Source organism: Carlito syrichta, unplaced genomic scaffold, assembly GCF_000164805.1.
Source record: "Carlito syrichta isolate Samal-C Ts95f unplaced genomic scaffold, Tarsius_syrichta-2.0.1 Scaffold288669, whole genome shotgun sequence".
NCBI lineage: Eukaryota > Metazoa > Chordata > Mammalia > Primates > Tarsiidae > Carlito > Carlito syrichta.
Window position 1 is genome coordinate 73,752 of NW_007232765.1, and position 17,911 is coordinate 91,662.

Sequence of the window (17,911 nt, forward strand, 5' to 3'; positions counted from 1 at the left end):
TTTTTTTTTGAGTTGGAGTCCCACTCTGTCACCCAGACTGGAGTGCAGTGGCCGCTCCCGGCCACCGCAGCCTCGACCGGCTGGGCTCCAGTGATCCTTCCGCCTCAGCCTTCCAAGTAGCCAGAATTACAGGCATGTGCTACCACGCCTGGCTGATTTTCTGATTTATTGTAGAGATGAGGTCTCACTGCCCAGGCGGGTCTCGAACCCGTGGACTCAGGCAATCCACTCACCTCAGCCTCCCAAAGGCGTGGGATTACAGGCTGAGCCACCGAGCCCGGCTAGGAGTCTAAATTTTAAACAAGATAGAATAGAGGAGAAAGAACAAGATAGAAAATGGAAGTCATGATTCTGGATTCTTCCTATTTTCTTTTAACAAAAAAATAAAATTACGACAAAAAAAAAACGCAGTAACATCAAAACTCAGATGATCAATCCTCAGCAAAGCAGGATAGCAAGTGTACCTTAACAATTAAATTTCAATCCATTTAAATCCAGTTAGGCACACAAGAGCCTCTGGAGTACAGGGAAGGTATTAAATCAGCTTAAAAATATGTTATGGGTAGTGGGATACATTTGACAATGAAAAGCCAAGAAGCCTTTGACAAACTAGGAAAAGGAAACCAGAGAGAAGTTTTCATTGGAAGGGTTCAGAACAGAGACGCAGTTGCATAAAAATAACTTGGGGAATTGGATGAAGTAGAGAGAGCGCTTTCAGAAATAAGCAGTTGCCCTGATGTGGTTATTCTAGGAAGATGTCAACTGCTATGGTTTGTTCATGCCTAGGTCCATCTTTCTAGGGCTCTATAGCCAAAAGAGATTAACCACATTTGGCTATTGGCTCAACATTGAAACCTGAGTAATGGCATTACTCTATTTATAGTTAAATTAATATACACTTAACAATAGTACTTGAAAAGAGAAAATTGAGAAAGGGAGATATCAGTAAAATGCATATAAACAGTTCATTTATATCTCCTTTTCTCAATTAAGTATATATCCTCCAACCATTTCCCACTTCAAAAATCTATGATAACTCGCCTTGAGCTCTTTCAATGTTCACAGACAGAAATCACTACTTGCCTTGAACTTCAGTCCCACTCAAAAGTAATACTCCTGCAACCCTTCTGGAATAAATTAACACACATTAACATGTTTCTATTCTACACAGATAATTTTCTTTCACATTTTCCCAGAGGAAAAGCCAAATGCTCTGAGACAAACTTTCAAGTACACTGCTTATAAAGGATGGCAAAGAAAAGAAAATATATCACCGTGTTCTTGTTTAAACTTTACATAATGTCTCACATCTCCCAACACACTGCTTAGGAGTGAAATGTTTTCACCTGCCTTTTGTTATGAATTACTTGATGAGGTAACAGACAAGCAGCTTGGGATCTTTTTTCTTTACTTTCCTTTTTTTTTTTTTAAGTCATCAACATCTTTCAATGTTATTTGGAATGCTGAGAGAATGCTTTGTTCCCTTCTCACTTATCAATCAAATACTTCATGAAGTTTAATTAAAATTAAGTCAAAAATATTCTCTGTGTTTGTATAAACCTTAAATTTGTTAACCTGTTATTGGATTTTCAAAAATACCTGTTTAGAAAACTGATTTAATTTTCGATTTATATGTAAATTTCAGTTTCTAAGCTTGGTTTCAGGTCTGTTCTGAGAATGCTAATCCTAACTCTACCAGATTTAAACTCATTGTGAGTACACTTAGAAAGACTTCTCACCATTCATAATACATTTACCAATATCATATATTTAAAACATTTCTAAATACTCTGCGAAATGCCTAACTGAGGTCTTGCTTCTCCTCAACTTGATATAAATCCATTCATTCATTCATTCATTTATTCATATATCAAATCATGTCAGTTTCAAACTTTCCAAAGGCTTCCCAATCATATGCAGAAGAAGCAGCTAGAATATGTCACAGGCAGGGATGAGCCTGACATTGGAGCAGTGGAAGGAAGACCATTGTGTCTGGCATGAAAGACACAAGGACAGAATGGTTTAAGACAAGAAGGGGAAATGAGTAGGAATCATATCCCCAGAGTCTTGCAGAAGGGAAGGAGGGTGGATTTCCCTTTAAGGAGCTGGAAAACCACTGGAAGGGTTTTAGGAGGAAAGGGCATGGTCTGACATGTGATTCAAAAAGATCATATCTCCACTACTCACTGCTTGAGTATAACATAGGTTTTCATCACCTTAGGTTCAACTGATATAATCAAACAATGCATGTATTCTGAAGATGTTCAGCTATCATACACAAAGACTAGTAGGTTCACTCAATAAAGGATTGACTAATCCCTAAAGTTATTTGTTAGCATAAAGAATGGACTCCAAGAAGAAAAATAAGTACTTAATTAGGCTTACAGGTGACTCATAACTTAAATGTCTAGGATTGTTAATTCTCCATTTCAAGCATTCGATAAGACATATGAAACATCTGACTGTGAGTTTCCCACATGTAACCTCATCAGCAGCTTCTCTAAGTGAATATATGAAAACAATCAATATCAAAATAATCCACTACAGAGATTTCCACTGTAGTAAAATATGCATTTGAACTTCATGCATCGAGGTATAGTATTTGTTCTATCCTCATTTTACTTTGTTTAATATTCTAATAGGTAGATTTAAAAACAAATGAATATAAGAAAGAAAATAAAAGACAAGAGAAGGCGAGGAAACACTCAATTTATAGTGGCTTATTGTCCCAAAAGAAATTGGGTCTGAGGTCTATATCACTACCAAAATTCTGACCAAATAATCTCAGTTTTTAATGTATTTTATTCTACAATAACTTAGGAATGCAAAGAGTAATGAAGCCGATTTCCTAGATAGATAATATGCCTTCACAGTTGTAATAGATGCTCATGAAATCTTTGTTGAATGAATGAGTAAACAATATCATCTCATGAAAAAAGAAAAGTCAGACAGACAACTTCCTTTTACAAGAGTAACTACAAAAGGGAAAACTAAGAATAGCTTTTATAAAACCAGGAAGCCTACAAATTGAACGTCAATAAAATTTCTACATTTTTTTCTAAAATTAACAATAAAAATACACTCAGAATAGTTCCTCAAAATGTAGAATGCATCAAAATCACATAATGTTCCCAAAGATTCCTCCAACCCACTCCTTTCACAAAGACCCTAGGTGATACTGAGGAAGGTGGAACAAAGACCTATACTTGGAAAAATATTGCTGCCAATAAAACACTGAAGAATTATATCTCCCGTGTCCCTGGAGTTAAAGATCACAAATTAAACTTTAAAATTATATATAGAATATATGAGAGAAAACATAAAATAATCAAGATATTGGTTCTGATTTTATTTTGAAAATGAAAAAACTCATTCAAATATTTAGGAAGTTCTATTAATGTTAACTCCTTAGCTGCATATATTCCTTTGAAAAGTGCTTTCTTTTTTAAAAAAAAAATTTTTTTTTGAGGGCTTTTTTTTTGAAAGCAGGATTTATTGAGAGGACAGAAAAACTCCAACAGTGGGAAAGGACCCAAGGGAGTTGCCATGTTTTTGTTTCTTTGAGCTGGGCTCTCACTCTGTCACCCAGGCTGGGTACAGTGACATGATCACAGTTCACCGCAGCCTTCACCTCCCAGGCTCAGGCGATCCTTCCCTCTCAGACTCCTGAGTAGCTGGGACTACAAGCATTTGCCATCACATCCAGCTAATTTTTAAAAAAAATTTTGTAGAGGTGAGGTCTTGATATATTACCCAGGCTAGTTTTTAACTCCAGGGTTCAAGCAGTCCTCCCACCTTGGGCTCTCAAAATACTGGGAACATGAATCATAGCACCTGACCTTGAAAAGTGCTTTCTTAATTATTATCTGCTTTATTTTTCACAATAGCCCTTGAGTTATGTAAGACAGTATCAGTGCTCCAATTTTACAAATGAAGAAATTCAACTATAAGTAAGTAAAGTGTCTTGTCTGAGGTCCGACTGCCAGTCATTGACTGGCTGACACCTGAGACTTGGTCTTCAAGCATCAGGTTCAGTCTTGGCTACCATATTATGGCCACCTGGGTTACTCAGTGTTATTATCTTGTTCATTCATTGACTTCAGTAGGACTCCCCATCCCAACCTCAGATCGTTTTGGTGGTGACCAACAATCACCAGCAATGGGGAGTCTTGAGATAGGGATACACAATGGAAATTAGACATCATGGAGATCTGAATTATGTTGTACCCATAGAGGAGATCCATATATGAGACTCAAAGTGATATCTTCTGATCTTACTTGCCTATCACTTTGACAGCTCATAGGAATATATCATCTCATGGCAAACTGTTGGACCTTATCACAGTAGCATATTTATACTGATTTATTATGCTATAGTTTAGGCCTGTATTTTATATTGTAAATATCAGGATTAATTATTGGTGTGATGGGCTGAGCAGACAAGGTACTCAGAAAGTTCTAGGACTCTGTTTCCCCAATGGGCACAAGATTCATCTCGGGGAAAGGCAGGGGACTTGTAATTGGCAGATCTGACTCAGAATGTGCATATGGGCCTGGATTTTGCATTTCTGATAAGCTCCTTGATGTTGCTCCTGCCAGCCCTGGTTCACGGACCATACTTTGAGCAGCAAGACTATAGGGAAGACAGATTAAACCTGGGACCCCAGAAAATAACAAACCAAAGGAGAATTCAGATAGGGGTGAGAGGAAAAAACAAAAACAAAACGGAGCTGCGTAAATAATCTCATCTCACTGGGGTGCTAGTTTCCTTTGGGTTCCCTAAAATTCCTAAGTAAGGGTAGCTATTACATCAGAAGATTTACTATCTTCACCCTCTCAATGTATATTGTTCTAGTACAGTGGTCAATTCCTCCACCTGACTTTGACCTCCAAAAAGTCAAGTACACATTTATTCTCAAAAATTAGAAAAATAAAGAGCACTAGAAAGCCACATATTGCAAAATTGTGAATTGTACTGTGGCAAAAAAAAGAGAAAAGTTACAAACATCAGCAAAGGTACAATTAGAGAAATAAAAAAGAAAATTATTTCTTTTTGTCTCCTTTTTTTTTTTGAAGTGAGGTAACACAATCATAGCTCACGGCACCCTCAAACTCCTGGGTTCAAGAAATTTCCCTGCCTCAGTCTCCAGAGTAGTGGCACTACAGGTGTGTGACACCACACATGGCTAATATTTTTAATTTTTTTGTAGAGATAGAGTCTCACTATATTACCCAGACTGGTCTTAAACTCCTGGGCGCAAGCAATCCTTCGACCTTGGCCTCTCAAAGTGCTAGGATTACAGGCGTGACTCCCTTTGCCTGCTCCTTTTTGTTTTTCACAAGAGAAATAGTGTGTCTTCTTTCCCAGTTTGGTTGGATTAATTCAGAAAAAGAAATTAATTTTAAAATGGAATTCAGTGATTACCTGCTGCAGAAGATCTGATTTCTGTTGAATCTACTTCTGACTCTTAGAAGTATCAAGTGACTCATTCAGTGAAGAGTGAAGATTCATTATTGATTAAGTAAGGGGAAGTTACCTTTAGAAAAGAATTTTTTATAATTAAGTGTGATACAAAGAATTTTAGATTTTAAAAGAAAGAACACACAAATTTTATAAAAAGGATGCCAGCATTGGAAAACTGATGGTTCTTTAGTGACGACTGCAAAGTGCTAAAATGAACTTTGTACAATAATATTTTAGCAGATTTACTACCTAGAGAGAGAAATTGACTTTGCGGATCTAGTGTTCTTTGTTTAATAAAGAGAATTGTATAATGATGCAATGTCCTCTCAGCAATATGAAAGACTGCCTGTGTAGAATAAAGGTTACATAGTTTATTTCCCTAAAATTGTATATTGTGCATACACCAACACGAATACAGAAGCTTATTTTTCCAGCAGGTCTTTTTTTAAGATGTAAACATTTATTTACTAGATGCTGAATAGGTATTTCAAAAAAAAAAAAAGAAAAAGAAAAATCTTGCTGTACTCCATCAAAACCTTAGCTAATGAGCATGTTTTACTTTTAAATGATGAAACAATGATATTACCACTCCTGTATAAAAGCATACAGACTACTTTTACTTTCCTAACATGAAGATGAAGAAACAAGTGAGTGATTATTACTGTTGCTGATATTTTTGGATTATGCTGTAAAAAGCAGTTTGTCTCATAGCTGAAATAAACTGAAGGATCTATGATATTCTAGAAGAAAAAAAGATTTTCAAAGTGATTAAACCAGGAGATTGCAATATTAGACTTGCAGTAGCCAAAAACTCACATAATGGAAGAATGGTTCTAAATGTGTCCATAACAAATCAGTCATTCATGACCATTCAGGAAGTCTGGGATTAAAATTCCTCTGTGTAGTGTTGTTACTTCTTAAAGAAGAGGATTCTGAAATACTATTGCAAATGAATCCCTCATTTTAAGAAAATTTAACAAAAATCCAGTTTTAGAAAAATAATTGCATTTACTTTGTTGGAGAAAGTTCATTGTCACTTGTACCAAAATGTAGAATTGTAGCACCCTGCAGAGGCAGTCATTGAGAATACCACGCATTCTGGACTAATGATAACACCGCTGGAGATTTCTGTTCTACCCTTTGTCAAAGGGCTGTGGATGCTTTCACATGCATTGTCTCCCTGAACTAACCCAGCTGGGGGTAGGGGGGCAGGGAGGGTCAGGAATTTATGGATGGTTGGTTATCACAGGCAAGCTTCACAATGAGTCAGGGCTTGGACTGCATCTCCAAAGAGACCTGGTGAGCAACTTGTTCTCATTCTGCAGTGAGTCTTTACAATTCATGCCATGCTAATTTGAAACAATCCACTATTTTATTGACTGCATAATTTCATCTTTTTGTGTTGATATTCATAGATAGTATTTACGAGTTGGCTGTAAACTAACAACAACAAAAGACTTGGAATGAATGTCCCTTTTAGGACACCCGCCAGCTTGACTTTCAGCTTGACCCTACGGTTTTTCTGTGAAATCCCATCTCAACCCATCAGACTGTGCAAAGATGCACCCAAGTTCAAGGCATCAGTTGTCAGTGTGAATCTCAGAGCTCGCCCTTCTTCTAGAACTCTCTGCTATATCAGGTTTAGAATAAAGTCAGCTATTAAATCATCTCCAACAGAATGAGGTTCAAGTCTCAATTGCACCTCTAACTATATAAATAGACAAAAGGAAAAAGTGTGTACTAAAGACTAATGTATCAAGACTCTGGTATCTCTTCCCTCTGAGCCTCAGTTTCTTCATTTGTAAAGGTTTATGCCAATTACGTCATCTGTTAAGGCCTAGGATGTGAAATTGGAATTGGGAGAGACAAACACTAAATTGCTTAAAGTTTATTGCCTCCTCAATAAACAAAAATAATTTTAAATTAAATTTAAAACACAATAAATGATATACAGCAATGCTGAAAATCTTTGGAGGTTACATTTTAGTAACTGTCAAAGACAGTTAAAAATCAACAATCGACACAGCTTTGTTTTATTCTTATATTGTTTATTGACACAAAAATCATCAGCTGCCAATCCTCCCTATTAAAGAAATAAAACTGATTTAGTGTTTTTGTTAAAAACTTGAGAATTTAAGTCTTAATGAACTAAGACTAATGCAAAATGATAAATCCAACACATTTCATAAAACCAGATGCTATGGAATGAATATTTGTGTCTTTCTCCAAAATTCTTTGGGTTGAAATCCTAACCCCCAGTTTGGGTGTATTTAGAGATGTAGCATAAAAGGAAGTAGCTAAAATTAAATGAGGTCAGCAGGTCAGCACTCTGACCCTATACAATTGATTCCCTTATAAGAAGCAGTACCAGGAAATACCAGGGGGCACTCTCTTGCTTTCTCTCTCTCTCTCCCTCCCTCCCTCAGTTCCTCTCTCCCTCCCTCATTCCTCCCACCCCACTCCCAGACATACCCTCTTGCCCACATCAAGAAAATGTCATGTGAGGCCATCTACAAACCACGAAGAGAACCTTTGCCAGAAACCAAATTTACTGACACTTTGGTCATGAACGTCTAGCCTCTAGAACTGTGAGAAAACAAATGTCTGTTGTATAAGCCACGCAATATGTAGTATTTTTTTATAATAGCCTAAGCAGACTATGACACCAGACATCACAAATGTGACTGATCCTTTACCAATTATTCCTGTGAGGGACACACAAGAATATAAGGTTTCTTCCCAAGTACGACTTGCTGGAATCTGTCAATACACTGAAACCTTCAACTAGATACACTCACTGCAAACATCCATTCATTTAAGCATAAAAGAGATGTAAAAGCAAACAAAATCATTTTGCTGTTATAAATGCAAAGCTATGCCATCAAACTGACATTCACTCTCATCTTTTATATGTCTTAGATGTCAACAGTTTAGCAAAATATAATTGAAACATGAAGCCCAGGGTGCTATAAAAATCATCAAAGAGAATCTGAATAACACTTAAGATGCTTTGATATTACTTCAAATGACACTCAGGATATATGACACTAACTAAAAAGAGGAAATCCGTTTTTAAAGAAGATTTTCAATGATAAAGATTCAACTGGAAAATGAATCAAATGCCAGGCTCCTAGATCAATATGAATGATCTAGACATAGTCTCTCCACTGTGGAAATGCCCAGGGGCAAATTTCTTTTAGGAGGTGATAAGAGAGAGCTCACATCACCACCTTTGGTAACTTAACTAACCCTTGGTTGTAAGGCAAACGAGTTAAGTGGTACCTTCAGAGAATCTAAAACAGGGAGAAAAATAAAATCCCGAGAAACTCAGGTGATAATTTGAAGACATTGGTTAAAAAATACTGACGAAAATAAGTAGTAAAGACTATTTAAACTGGTTCCGGTAATTTTGAAACTATTTATTGAGTATATGCCAAGTATTGAAGTCAGCTAAAGAGACACAAAGCTATACTCAAGAGGTATCACAAAACTGATCTTAACCCCTACTTCCTTGTCTCTCCAGGAACATTTAAAGTGTTATGCAGAAGGAAAAAAGAGGTCCCACAGCAAATAAATTTCAAGAATGTTTGGTTAAATTAAATGTATTTTAAGAACTACTATGTTAACCCAGAGATCTTTTATCAAGAGACGTTTCATTTGGTTGCCATACCATAACATATATTATACATACATACATACGTATAAGAAAATACTTATGGGTAATGATAATCAATATGACTGTGTTCTTGTTTCATCACTTCAACAAAAATAAAAAGTAATTATGATGAGAACTAACTCATATCTTGTAATCAATACTTTGCAGAGTGATCAGTAATCGGCCATTGTAATGAGTTATTGGCCTGCCAAGACTCAATTTACTACTCACCAAATAGCAGAATCCATTCTAATCAAAACGTTTAAAGTGCTCAGTTTTATGTGGAATTATGATTGATTGGTAGCACATTATTTAAAATCTCATTCAAATGCCAAGTAATCACTGAGGGGTGAAACTAGAAATAAAATACAGTAGCCATTGCTGAGTTTCTGAAACTCTAGCACCTGTTAGTTAACACTGAATGCTGATGGTAACAAATTACTTTGACCTCAGAACTGGGTTGAGATTAAATTTGAGCACCAAAACTTCTTTCTATACACATGGAAATTGCGTTTTTTTTCAATATAGGATATATGGAAAAAGATTTCTACACAACTAAATTCATTTTACCACATTACTTTTTTGTTGCTCAAATGAAGTAACTATAAATGAGAGTTCAGATTTTGTAAAGCAGATAAGTAAAAATAAATTTTAAAGAAACAAATGAGAAAAAAACAAATAGTAAGATTTATTTAATCTACAGTGATAGTAGAGAAATTGAGACATAAAACTTGAGAATCAGAAGAAAACTCAAAGGTTAATTAATCTACTACAGGTTAAAGATAGTGAATTGAATCTTCATATTTGCTTCTGCTATTACTATGATACTCACTAAAATCAGAGTATAGGAATCTTTAAAAACCATAAACCCACCAGCCGGACTCGGTGGCTCGGCCTGTAATCCCGCGCCTTTGGGAGGCTGAGGTGAGTGGATTGCCTGAACCCGTGGGTTCGAGACCAACCTGGGCAGCGAGACCTCATCTCTACAATAAATCAAAAATTCAGCCGGGCGTGGTAGCGCAAGCCTGTAATTCCGGCTACTCGGAAGGCTGAGGCAGAAGGATCGCCAGAGCCCAGCAGGTCGAGGCTGCGGTGGCCGGGAGCGGTCACTGCACTCCAGTCTGGGCGACCGAGTGAGACTCCAACTCAAAAAAAAAAAAAAAAACCCATAAACCCATAAAGCAAATTAGATGGAAGAGAGGGGAAGACCTACAAAGTTTTAGCTGCCAGAAAAATCGAAGGCTGATCTGCTCAGAAGTTGGATATAGCAAGTACATCAAGGAGGTGGAACAGAAAATTAAGGAACATTAAGAAGCAGCTAGACTATCAGATGGTATGCTCAATTTAGCAGAGAACCGAAGGCTTATTATCTGGAAAGGGTAAAACACAGGAACATCCGTTATTATCAACTAAATGTTTCTGCCGCACAAGAGTCATATATTGAAGCCCAAATCCCCAGTGTGTCGATGGTATTTGGAAGTGAAACTTTTGGGAGGTGATTAGGGCCAGATTAGGTCCTGAGAGTAGTGCCTTCTTAATGAGATCAATGCCCTTATACAAAGTGCAAGAAACATATGAGATCTCTCTTTCTGTTATGTAAGGACACAGCAAAAAGGCAGCCATCTGCAAACCAGGAAGAGATTCCTCAATAGACACCAAATCTGCTGGCCCGTGTTCACTTGAACATCTCAGCCCCTAGAACTGTGAAAAATAAATGTTTATTGTTTAAGCCATCCAGACTATGGTACTCTGTTATGGCTGCCTGAACTAAGACACCGCATAATAATGAGAGCAGAAACCCTGCCCTATAAACAGGAGATTATTTAATCATCTGAATGTTGAAAACTTGCCCTCTGCCCTCTCTCCCGCTGACCTCCTAGAATGCTGATGAACAGGATTAGGTACTCAAAGCAGATCAATACAAGACTGTTCTCCAGGGAAATGCTACTTTCCTGAGGATCATGTTCAGATTCTGAACAGAAGGTTGGGGTGAGGCTAGAGTTTCTACATCTAACAAACTTCTGAGTGACATGGATACTGTTGGTCATGGTCCACACTTTTAGTAGAAGATTCCAGAATGAATCTTATGTCACATTTCCATCAGGAAGTAGGGACAGTTTCACAGTCTTCAACAAAATCAACTTATTACTGGATCCCCATTGCACCACGAGATATAAATTGTTAGCTTCCCAACCAGCTGGTGGTTTTTGTGGTGCAGGGTGGGCTGTCAGCCAGTCTAAGATATATTAGATATAATAGATATATTATACATGCATATGTATAAGAAAATACTTATGGGTAATGACAATCAATATGACGGATAAATAGTGATATTGAAGATTTTCCAACAAAAATGCTCAGCCAGATCTAGAGTAAAGCCAATCAGTTTTTAGCATCCCAGTTTACAATATAAACAAGCAGCCAAGGACTTTGAGACTCCTGAGGAATGTCTCTAAAGAGTGAGACTAGACAGACAAAGACAATTTGAAGGGGATGTATAGTTTGAGGTGAGATGAAAACTATCACTCGTATCTTCAGCAAGAGCAGAGAATCTATTTCATCCATGAAATAAGAGAAGGAATTTATCTAAAGAAAAAAAAGTTAGGGAAAAGGAAAGAGATCTTAGAAATTAAAATTTCAATACTAGGAATAAAAGGGGTATTGGAAGAGACTATTGAGGAGAAAAAAGGTAGACAGGAAAAAGATGGAAAAATAAAGAGAGACAAATTTTTTTTAAAAGGAAGAAAGAGAATATTATTCCAGATGGTGACAAATCTCAAAAATAGGGACATCAAAAAGAAAAAGAAAAAAGAAATGGAGAGGATTAAAAAAAATAAAGAAAACATCCAAGAAAATTTCCCAAAAGTGATGAGATTCCAGACTGATGGAACCCACTGGATCCCCTGCAATGAAAAAAATATGCCCACATCTGGGCACATCATCATAAAATATTAGAACACTGCTGACAGCTAAAAAGACATAGAGACAGACAGAAAGAGAAAAAATCACAGACTAAAGAATATGACAGGATTTTTCAACAATAACATAGGAACTTAGAGGACAAAAGAGCAACGCCTTCAAAACTGTGAGGAAAACTGAATTCCAACTTAAAATTCAATGTGTAGTAAATTTTGCATGGGGGTAGACCATTTAAGGTACGCAAAGTCTCAGATATTGACCTCCCAAGCATTCTTTTCTAGGAAACTACTGGAAAATCAGACAGTAAATCAAGGAAAAGTTAAAAAAAGAAATTTATGAAACAAAGAATTCAACTCAAAAGAGACATGAAGCAAATCATAATATGTAACATATTTCAGCTCTGAAAAGTGCTTTTATGAGTGCTTTCATTAGTAATGTTAATATTGGAAAGTTGAGGGATAGTATGTGATAGGAAGTTGAATTAAAATTCAAGTGCTAAAATCTCATATTCCACTGCTTTAAAAGATAATTATTAAAATTGAAAAACCATAGCTAGAACTAGAAGCATGTTATTTAGATATGTGTTTAAAATGCCATGAGAAACAGGTAAAATAAAACCAGTTGCCTCTGGAAAGTGGGACATGACAGGGTGATGATAGTTTTCAAAACTTTAAACTGTGTGTTGACACTACTTTTATGAAAATCGAAAGAATGATGATGAATCTGTCAAACACACTCATTTTAACTATGAAGGTCAGAATTATGACCTTTGCCCAGGTCCTTCAACAGGTTGCCTTTAAGCATCAAAACCAAGCATTTTATTGTTTCATTACTTAAACTGGCATAATTCTGTTACTGAACATAATCACAAAGTCTAGGTATTTATTCCCTTATTCATTTAACTAAAATCCATTGAATGCCAACTAAGTTCTCCAGGAGTATACCAGTAAGACCTGGTTTCTGCCCTCATGGAGTCTACAAGTTGCCATGAGATATTATACAACATTTACAGTTAACTGTGAGAAAACCATAAGATCTGGAAATTAAGTCCCCTAATTGCATACTCGTCTGTTTCTTTCCTACTTGCCTCAAGAAAGATTTTCTCCCTACATATACAGGCTAATTCATGACTTCATTTCCTGACACAGTAAACACCAAGACAATTTATTTTTCCTTTCTTTCTCAGCACCAAGAAGGGTCCAGCCATCAGCATGTGAAGTATGGCCTTTGAGTGACTTCATATTTCCATGTTAATGTTGCTCGGTCGCCAACACTGCAGCCCATAGACTGGCTGACAGCCCACCCTGCACCACAGAAACCACCAGCTAGTTGGGAAACTAACAATTTATATCTCGTGGTGCAATGGGGATCCAGTAATAAAGTCTGTGGAACTGTATGAGAAATTGGCCACTTCCCTACTTCCTGATGGAAATGTGACATAAGAAATCCCACGTAAAGGGACAGCCTCATAATCTAGACATCTTGAAATCTTTCTCTGGCTTTGAAAAACTAGCTTCAAAAGGCAAATTATTAATGCTCTCTATCAGTCTTGTTTTCCTCCCTTTCAGGCTTTCGAAAACCAGGTATTGAAAATGACTGACACTTAAACATGTTGTACACAAAATATCATAAATCTGACTTCTTACAAAGTAATCTAAGTAAATATAACAATTATAATTTCACCTACAGATCTCCCTTGAAAAAATGAAACGTTCTAGTTTTATTCATTCTTTCTTCCAAATGAAGATTTCTTCAGTATGTTGGGGCAGTTTTTTATACTTTCATTCATTCTCTTACTGACAATTCTGAATGTCACAAAGAGGCAGAATGTTGCTCTCCCCAGGAACTCAGACCCCATAATGATAGGTGTTCAACCAAAGGGTGCTTATTAATGGTTGTTCTTGGGGCTTTCTGGCTGGTGGGTCACCATTTCCTAACCACTTCCTCTCAGACTCGTTATACATCAGCACAGCGAAAATTCCATTATTATAACTTTTTTCTGTCCTGGCAAAACTGCTGTTTCTCCAAAGGTAAACCTGAAGCCTATGCCTCTGACTCTGTAGGATCCACCAAATTGGTTTTTGTGTTTCTACTTGCTAATTTTAGGCTCTAAGTAGAAATTAGAAAATTCTGCTTAAAGACAGAGAGGCTAAAACATCCTTGAGTAAATATCCTTATTTTCATACCAAATCCCTTGAAAATAATGAGGACAATAAAGTAATTAGTGCATTGGCAATGCACCAGTGGTAACCTGATTTCCCTCTGGAAATAAATTTTATGTCTATAGATATGCATATAGATATATACACACACAGACATATGCACACAAACACACACATTTTCTCACATGTTCTCAGATCTTGAGGACGTTAGACTATCTAAATCCATCAACTGTAAATGACAAAATTTTCACAAGGATATAGAAATCAACCATGGGCACAGCTTATTAAGAAAAAATAATTCAAATGCAAAATTAAAAACTCTACATAAATCTAATTAAGGACTCTAAGCTAAAAATTCAAATTTTTTTCTAGTGGATTGAAATAATTCATGTCTTGCTTTCAGTATAGAAAAGTTAGTAACACCGGGCTCGGTGGCTCAGCCTGTAATCCCGCGCCTTTGGGAGGCTGAGGTGAGTGGATTGCCTGAGCCCGCGGGTTCGAGACCTGCCTGGGCAGTGAGACCTCATCTCTACAATAAATCAAAAAATCAGCTGGGCATGGTAGCGCATGTCTGTAATTCCAGCTGCTTGGAAGGCTGAGGCAGAAGGATCGCCGGAGCCCAGCAGGTTGAGGCTGCGGTGGCCGGAAGCGGCCACTGCACTCCAGTCTGGAAGACAGAGTGAGAGCCAACTCAAAAAAAAAAGAAAAGTTAATAACTTCCTAAGAGGTTTTTCCTTGCTGGGCTCAATGGCTCAGCCTGTAATCCTGCGCTTTGGGAGGCTGAGGTGAGTGGATTGCCTAAGCCCACAGGTTCGAGACCTGCCTGGGCAATTTGTTGAAACCTCATCTCCTTAATAAATCAAAAAAAAAAAAAAAAAAAAATTAGCCGGGCGTGGTAGCATGCGCCTGTAATTCCAGCTACTTGGAAGGCTGAGGCGGAAGGATCGCCGGAGCCCAGCAGGTTGAGGCTGGGTGACAGAGTGAGACTCCAGTCTGGGTGACAGAGTGAGACTCCAACTCAAAGAAAAAAAAAAAAAGAGGTTTTTCCTTTAGCAAAAATACTGGTTAACCTGACATTTAAGATATTTTCTAAATTCTTATTATTCACTACATGTAGATAGGAAGTAGTTATGTTTTAAACATATTTGTTTCACTAGTGCTAAAAAAAGTACCCAGAGGGCATCAATTAGCTCAAGTTCCACTACTGATCAATTAACTGCTGCATCCTTTTTATTTAATTATATAAAAGTTCAGTCTTTTCAGCCAAAAGATACATGAAAAAATGTGTAGCCTCACTAATCATCAGAGAAATGGAACTCAAAACCACAATGAGATACCACCTAACTCCAGTAAGGATGGCCATCATTAATAGATCAAAAAACAATAGATGCTGGCACTAGTGCAGAGAGTTGGAAACGTTTCTACATTGTTGGTGGGAGTGGAAGCTAGTTCAACCTCTATGGAAACCACTGTGGCAATTTCTAAAACTAAAAACTGATATTCCATATGATCCAGCAATCCCTCTCCTGGGAATATGCCTGGAGGAACATAAATCATTCTATAAAAAAGACACCTGCACATGCATGTTTATAGCTGCACTACTCACTAAAGCAAAAACATGGAACCAACTCTACTCCTCACCAAAAGTGGACTGGATAAAGAAATTGTGGTACATATACACGATGGAGTATTACACAGCTATAAAGAAGAAAAAAATCATGGACTTTGCAGCAAAATGGATGGAGTTGGAGACAGCATACTAAGTGATCACAGAAACAAAGAACTGGATACCACATATTCTCACTCATGAGTGGGACATAAACACTAGTCACATTAGCACAAGGGAGGGAGCAGTAGACTCTGGGCACTGCCAGAGGAAAGGAGGGAGGGGAGTTACATAAAAACACAAAGGGTACCAAGTCATAAACCAGATGGAGTGAGAGCCACTTGGAGGCCCAAACTTCACCTGCATGCAGCCTACTTGTGTAGTTAACCCTTACTTGTACCCTACATCTCCATAATAACATAACATAACATAACATAACATAACATAACATAACATAACATAACATAGCATAGCATAGCATAGCATAGCATAGCATAGCATAGCATAGCATAGCATAGCATAGCACAACAAAATAGTAAAGTAATTGAGGTGACGAAAAAAAAAGTTCAGGTTTTTGTCATATCTCTTCTCTATTTTTTGTTTTTGTTTTAAAGTAACTGTTTAAACATTTTTTAATTTTAAACATGTGGGGTACAATTCAGAGTTAGGTATACAAATGGTCATTGCACAGGTAAAGTTTGGGCCTCGTTTTGGTCCCCACTTCACCTGGTTTGGGATCAGGCACCCTTATTGATGAGGTCTGCCCCCGCACCCCCAGCAGTTTTCCACTACTACCAATCCCTTTCTTGTAGTATTATGATAATTGTTCAGGGTCTGCTTATGAGTGAGAACGTGTGGCACTCCGTTCTTTGTTTCTGTGATAGATCACTCAGTATTATAGACTCTAAATCCATCCAAGTTGCCGCGAAGTCCATAATTTTGTCCTACTTTGTAATAATGCAATCGTGACCTTTATCCATACTCTCCTTAATCCAGTCTCTCTTGTTCAATATTGCCTGATATATCTTGAAAGTATCTGAAGACCTGCACAAAACTTTATGATTCTAAATTTCCCACAGGATAAAGGTTGTACCTACTCAAGGCCATTCCAAATGATGACACAACTCAGCCTTCAAACCTTATAGCTATAATGAACTGTTCCCTTTTCCCAAAGTGGTCTCATAACCTTTCTCCCTCTTGCCAAGCTCATGCCACTTCCCATTCATAGGTGTCTCCCTCCACTTCCACTGTGCTTGAAGCCCTAGATCATGATGCCCTGCTTGGTTACACACTAACAAGACCTTTCTCCCCCTCATCATGGCGATTAACATATGCTGACTTACATCACATGTAAACACATCCTTCTCTCTTTTTTGAATGAGCTGAGTCAACTTGTTATGATCCCAGCATCAGACATTGCTGCATTTAACAAAGGGTAATAAATGTTTCCTGAGAGATGAATAAATGGGAAAAATACAAGCCAAGCAGAAGTCTAGGACAAGCGCAGTTCCCTAACAAATCGTTGAATGTAGAAAGGCCCAGATGTATTTCTTATGCCCAGAGCTGTTTATTCTTCTTCATTCTAGAATCCTGAGTTCACAAGACCCTAACTTCACGTTGAGTCCCCATCCAGCCTGCCTACTCACCAGGGTGCACAATGTGTATCTCTTACCTAGAAGATTACAGCCCCCTCACTTCAGCCCCTTTATTTGCTTCTTATCTCTGATTTAGGGTGTATCAACCTTGATTGCCAAAGATGAAATGTTAAGTAACATATAATAGTTTCTCACACACGTATGGTCACAAGGAACTGAGATCTTGTGAAGGGCCTGAATATACAGGTCATTGTAAAACTTGGTTTTAGTCAATGATGTTCATCTCTTGAAATAAACTCATTTATCATGTAATTATTAGCATATGAAAACATTGGTTCATTCACTCCTTTCTCACATCCTTTCTTGAAAAACAGAAATAACTAAAAGGTAAATAACAAAATGTAAAGAGAAACTACGAATTTGAATAATTCAATAGCTAACTTTAAATCCTTTTTTGAAAATCACAAATTGGCTATAAGTTAACCATATTTTAAAAAATAATATATAACA